Raw genomic sequence first — 7,303 nt, forward strand, 5'->3', positions numbered from 1 at the left:
CTACAGGAAGAGGAAAGCAATAGGTTATGTGAGGCATCCTTATAAGCCAATACATTGTCTGGACTCTACACTGTAGCTGAGAAGAATGATATATGTCCATTCACTGTTATAATATCGTAGCATCATAATTTATAGTGTATTTGAAAATCTATATGAAATATCAGGTGACCGTTAAGGCCCATGGGCCTCTTGTTAAAAGAAAAATATTATTTCCAAATCTAAACTCATACAAACTATACATAACCATTCTATTATGTCAAAGGCTTTTTGTTGGTATAAACCTATAATCGATCCATCTTGAAAAATTGTCAATTAAGTCCTTTAGAAGTCTATTAGACATCTCTCATTTTGTCCGACACGGAGTACGGACACCGACACCGGCACGGACTTCCGAAATTTGGGTCCGTTTCGAAATGTAAAATAGGCAAAATTATAATCATACAAGTAGACATTATTGCTTGAAGTAGTGTTAAGTTTAAATGGTAACAATTATGAAATGATTGTGTATTGTATTTCATTTTATAATGTCTAAAACACATGGAGATGATACTTGTATGGACAATAAGGTGTATACGACTTAAATTATGTTCTAGATATACGTGTATTACCGTATATAAAGTATATGGTGTATTTAGAGTTCCTTTATATGCTTTACACTTAAAATAGAAATTATTGATTTTCGAACATTTCGAGACAGATTACAAACTTTTGATTGGCTACAGACATCTATGGTATGAAATCTATTGTGACGCTACTCTAACACGACGTCTCCATAATATTGAACAAGGATGTTAAAGGTGCTCCACCGCCGACAGAGCATAAATGATATTCATTATTTGAACAATAATTGGTGTTTAATCGTGTATATATATGTCTAATTAACACAAAAAATAATATAAAAATAATTTATTTTGCTTTTGGTGCATTCGCAATCTGTACTTTATTCCATATAGGATATAGTGCCACGGAATTTTTTCGGGATGCAATTAATTATTTTTCATATTTTCAACTTGAAGTAGAATAAGAACCTCAAACTTTTCAATGGTGGTAATGGTGTAAAGTAAGTAACTTTTGTAACTGCAGAACATTACCAAATCGTCTGCTTCTGTTTTTGGTAGTGAACAAATACCATTTGTCAGCGGTGGAGCATCTTTAACAATCAATCACATTATTTTATTTTTACGTTTAGTCAATGCCTCCCTTTTTAATCCAACGCCAGGAACACAAAGGGCCTGAGTTACAACTTAATAGTTAACATGTATTTAAAAATAAGAGTCTAGATTAAAAGAAATATTTAATTCGCAGTTCTATATGTTATAAATCGACCACCCCTTAAACCGCATGAAAATTATCTTTGTAGGGACACAAGGTCAAAATAACTAAATTCAAACAAGATAAATGTATTTCCCCTCATATTGAAATATGTCTTTATTAAAACCATATATTCAAAGATAGTACTAGTAATCTATAAGTAATGTTAGCCACAATTTAAATAGGACCCTTGGTCATGCTATCGTCTGGTTTATACATATAAAAACTTTTGTTGATAGTTATTGCAGCTAGCCTCTTATTAAAAGCAATGATTGTGCACAATTACGCTTTATTATTTCTTCATATGTTCGAGTTATGAATTTGAATCCTAAGATAATTGATCCGATTTATTTTAGAATTGCATATATTTGGTAAACTTGAATGGAATTGCTGTTGATCAATGACCGATTACATGAGTTAAAGAGCAGGATGTCAATATGCATCATATTCCGAATATATGAAACCCACTGAGCCTGTTTGACTAATGTTTCGCTTCGACGATCGCTATTTCCAGAACTTTTACAGTTGCAGATTGACACCGTGACCAAAGTTTATCTTTGGTCAGAACTTAAAAAACTTGAAAAATAATTTAAAAAAACCCAAAACAATTAAAAAAAACACCAATATGCACGTCGCGTAGTAGAACCTGTGATACATCAATTGAATCTAGCCTCATCCTTGTCGGTGTACGTACTCCGTGTCGGGTAAAATGGCAGATATATGTTTGCATCCGTTATGTTTTGTCCTTATACAAAACCTTTTTGGTCGGTATGAATTATTTTTGGTAAAATTACTTTTAATCTATTACTTAATTTTTTTGCAATTATTTTGTTATCAATATTCAAAAGGCTTGTCTAACAATTTTATAATACCTTTATATTGAGAATGTCTTTAACTTAAAGTTTCTTAAAAAATCCAAAATCGATTTCGTAATCTAATTTTTAATCACGTACCAGTGTCTGTTATAGATTTCAAATTTATCCCATCTTCGCCTGGGGATTTATTTAATTTTAAATTGTTTATTACTTTAGTATGTTTTGCTATTCAATAGGCCTATCTAAATGCATACTTTCTTCGTCCTTTAATTTATTTTCTATTCACTTTGTTAAGTATTCAGTTTTATCGTTACTCTATTGCTCTGTATTGATTTTTTCTGTAAATTTTGTCCGCTCAATGAGTATATTGAGTATATTATCGACCCAGTTCATTCGGTTCTTTCCTCAATTTTAATTCTAAACCATTGCGAATTTTCTGCGTTTTTCTTTTCTTTCCCAAATGAAGTTTTCTATTGTATTAAGAACTGCTGAATCATTAGAGTTTGCCTGTATTAGTTTATCTAGCTATTCCTCTATGTGTTTAATTTCATCAAAACAAATGTTTATCTGGTTACAGACTTCCATTATTTACTATTTGATCTTTATTTTTTTTTATAAGATCCCACCCTTCTAAAATATTGTCATGTATTTCTATTTCCTCTATCCAACACTTCAAGCAAGATACTAGAGTATTTTGACAAAAAGATCACAATTAATAACTTTTTCACTTAATTTCCAAGAGACTAGTTTTTTGTTAGACTCGTATAATAATACTATATAATAATGATTATAGCGAAATTCATTTATGGTCAATGTATGGACAATGTACGATCAACTTAATTATGTTTATCAAACAACAAAACTTTGACGATTATATTGTAAACAAGGCAGATAAAAGTTGTTTGGTATTTCACTGGCAATGATGCCTTTAATCATGATGGTTCCATGGCGTTATTTTTATGAAAAAAACCCAAAAGGTTCCATTAAAATTTAAAACAAAGTATTTTCTAATTTAGAAGAACAAGTAATCACATTTTGCTGAACTAATGAAGCTTTAATCCATATCGACATCAGTATCACCATGAAACGTATATTCGAAATTTGATTTTTATGGAAGCATATTTGAATACAAAATCTACACTTTCTCCACAAATACAATTAACATGACTATTTATATATATTGTAATATAATTCATAGCCTTTTTAATGATATGAGTTCATTGACATTTAATCAGTCAGAACTCTTATCAATTTATTTTATATCTATTGGGAAATGTTCAAAATGAACTATAATGAGGTAAAGAATAAGATTATTGATTTGTTGTATTTTATTTTTTTTTTTTTTGTAGCTTTCCTCATTAATTCTATTAGCAACTAAACAAGATGATGATAAAAATACGTACCAAAGTCCGCATTTGATCATTAGATATCTAGGTTCGGTAAATTGTTTAAATAGCTTGTACGATTTCGAACTGAGAAAAAATTGATCCTTTCTGTCTCACACTGGTATTCTGTATGTTTTTTGTAATATCTACAACTCTCTTCTTATTTACTCATTTCCAATACTTGTCTTAGTTTCAGCTTAAATTGGGTGTTACAGATAACGCTCAACAATAAATGGTAAACATTTACGTATAGGGAATTATCAACTAAATGACTCATGTGTGTTAGAAAAAAAAATCAAAAATAAATGTTTTTGATAGGTAGTGTTCTCTAGGTAATAATATTATAATTATGGGCAGCCTGATTAACATTTAGGTTCCATTGTTTTTGTTTTAATTTGTAAATGAATTGATAAAAAAAAACAGGATTGAACAGTTCAGAATGAATCTTATTTTCATTTAAAATGATGACTATTGTGGATATTTTGAGCTGAAGTAACCGGTTTTGTCAATCAAGTGCTAAATAATAATATGGCCTAGACTTTAGTTATAGAACAGATAAGTGACTTTGCATCACCAATTGTATTATTTGATTTAGTACATTCCCATACACTGTGGTATATGAAAAATAGCTTAGTTGGTTGGGCTCTGTGATTTCTTGGATAGGTAAGGGCATAAGAACAAAGTACTCATAAGCAAAATATACATCTAAGCCTTATGAATTTTAATTAATCATAACTTTTTGCGTCATCATTTAAAAAAAAACCATGTTAAATCTAAAAAAAAATTTTTTTTTTAATTAGTGTTATCTTAAATAGCGTCCACTAGCAGTCGACGTCATTTAATGACGGTCACATGCATATGACAGGCGACGCAGAACTGTCATATCGCATTTTAATTTTGAATACATAAAACTAATTACATTTCATTCTATTGACGGACTAATTTAGATCCAAATTGAGATAACAGGACAGCATCAATTACTTTACTTTCTTCCTGTTATCAAAAATGTGAAGAAAGAAAGAAATTGATAAGTAATTTAAAAAATTTTTTTAATGAAATATTCGTTTGTTGAAGTAGCCACTTTTTGTTCTGCTAATGTGTTCACCGTGACCTGTATAATACTCTTGAAACTACACCTGGCAACTGGTAGCTGTCTACTTAAAAGCCAGTTATATTTGCTAGCAATAAAGTCAATGCTGTCAGTTGTACATATTTTCTTATCTAAAATCCTTATATCATATTATGAGTTTTTATATGATAATGATCGTCAAATCACTTATATGAAAAAACAATTTGATCAGACCAATGACGGAAAGAAATTATGAGGTTAGTGATAAGGGCATTGTTGGATGAAATGTTCGACGGAACATTCGTTGAACTGAAATGCGATGTTCCACTAATATGAACCTGTTTGGTTTTAGGTTTTCAATTGAGGCATCAGAGCTGTTGAGGGATCAATATCAAGTAACCGAAATGTCATAAGTATGGACGACAAAATGTGGCGCGTTTTTTCTATTTCCTTTCCCTTTCAATGAACCAAAAATTGGAGTCATCATTGGGCTTGATTGAGACTGGAGTCATCTTATAATTTTCAAACGAAAACCGTTTGAAGCTGGCGTACTATTTCCCGAACAGTTACTATTTAGTACAACTAGAACGTTTCGCTAAATGGAATTCGCTGATGTAGAAGACTTATAGAATAGTACCTGTTCATAGTCAATACATCACATCTCCTAGTTACACTACCAGCATTTATATTATACAACAGGAATACATAACATTAATACCGGGAAATTAAATATACTGAGCGCCGATGAAAACGCAACACTTTTTATTTGAATATTTTTCAATTAAGTTTTTCTTGTTCATATCAAACAAATTAATAATGTAAAGCTTTGAGCACCTTACCTATGTATACAATAATGATTCGTATGACTGAACTTGCTTTCGGGCCGTGAAGCGGTCGATTGTTGAACAAGTACCTATCTGCACGTGCACACGGTATCAATGCGCGCTTGGTCTACCCATTACACGTGTACAGTCTTTGTGGATAGGAAGACTGTTTTCCACATTCAGATTTTGAACACGCCGTTTAGTTTTGAAACCGATGCCACGACGTACGGATACCCAGCGTCACGAAGTTAGGGGTATGTTGGCAGGCGGACTTGCGCGGCGTGAAATTGCGCGCAGAATGGGATGTTCGCCTTCTACTATTGTGAGACTTCATCAGCGGTACGTTCAAACGGGTTCTCTGAATGATAGACCGCGCCCTGGGAGGCAACGAGTGACGTCGGATCGACAGGACCGTTACATCCGGGTCACCCATCTCCGTGACCGCTTCTAAACTGCCTCCCAAACGGCCAGAACAACGATATGTATCAACAGAAGACGAATTTCGGTTTCTACTGTCCGCCGACGTTTGCGCAGCGCCGATTTGAAAGCCTGTAGACCCTTCCGTGGGAACATGTTGACACAACGTCGACGTCAAAATCGCCTGACGTGGACCCGGAGGCATCGACGTTGGCTCATGCGCTAATGGAGACGCGTACTGTTCACGGATGAATCCCGCTTCCATCTCCGTAATAGTGACGGTAGAATTCGCGTGTGGATACTACAGAGAGAGCGTTACGTCGATTCGTGCGTCCGCGAATGTGACCGTTGGGGGTGGTGGCAGTGTCATGGTGCGGGAAAGGATATCCTTCGATCGCAAGACGCCCCTTGTTATCTTGGACAGTAATCTGACGGCACTGCGTTACATCGACGAAGTCCGACAAACTACCGTTGTACCGTTCTTTCGTAATCATCCCGACGTCGACATTCTATAGCAAGACAATGCTCGTGCGTACTCAGCAAGGTTGACACAGACTTTCTTTATCAACAGAACATTCAAACACTGCCCTGACCTGCCTTCTCCCCTGACCTCAGTCCGATTGAACACTTGTGGGACCAGTTAGGTCAAGCTGTGAAACGACGTCAGCCACAACCGCAAAATCGACGTGAACTTGAAATTGCCCTTCAGAAGGAGTGGAGGAACATTCAGCCAGTTAGAATTCAGCGTCTGGTTTGGTCCATGCCACGTAGGTGTCGTGCTTGTGTGGAGGCAAATGGTGGTCACATCAGATATTGAAAGTGTGAAAATGAATTTAGGGGGTAGCGTTGAAACGTTTGTTTCATCCCCATTCACGGGCAATCTTTGACTAACTCACTGGTAGGAAACGACTCTCGAAATGTATACCTTTGTAATGAAATAAAGATTTTTTCTGTTAAATTTGTGTTACCATTAAATTTTGCATATTATAACAGTGTTGCGTTTTCATCGGCGCTCAGTATATATCCGTATATTATAAATAGGTATGCATATAATATGGAAACTGCATATCGGCAAAAGTTGCTGGAACCGAACAACACAATTCAACATTTTACTAAAATGTAACCGATCTATGCATTTATGTAAATTTTATTTCAATATAAAATTTGTAATTTGACAAAGCCAGATTGTTGAATGGTTTTCAGGCAATAACCTAATTTTGTTTTCTGGTTGCTAAGGAATAAATCTTATTGCTATAGAGATCAGGTTTTATTATTTTACGCAATGAATCGTTTGTTTTCAGACAATCGTCCATAACCGATCCTTTTATAAACTTGCTTACTAGTTTTCAATACATTTTGAATACGATTAATAATTTAGAAAAAAAATGGATACCTGACTAACGATTTGTATTTCATGAGATTTTAGCACATAACATTGATATGATGTTCATTACTAAGTATTGTAACAGTTGCATCTCCAAG

This window comes from Argopecten irradians, chromosome 6 (assembly GCF_041381155.1).
Source record: "Argopecten irradians isolate NY chromosome 6, Ai_NY, whole genome shotgun sequence".
Lineage (NCBI taxonomy): Eukaryota > Metazoa > Mollusca > Bivalvia > Pectinida > Pectinidae > Argopecten > Argopecten irradians.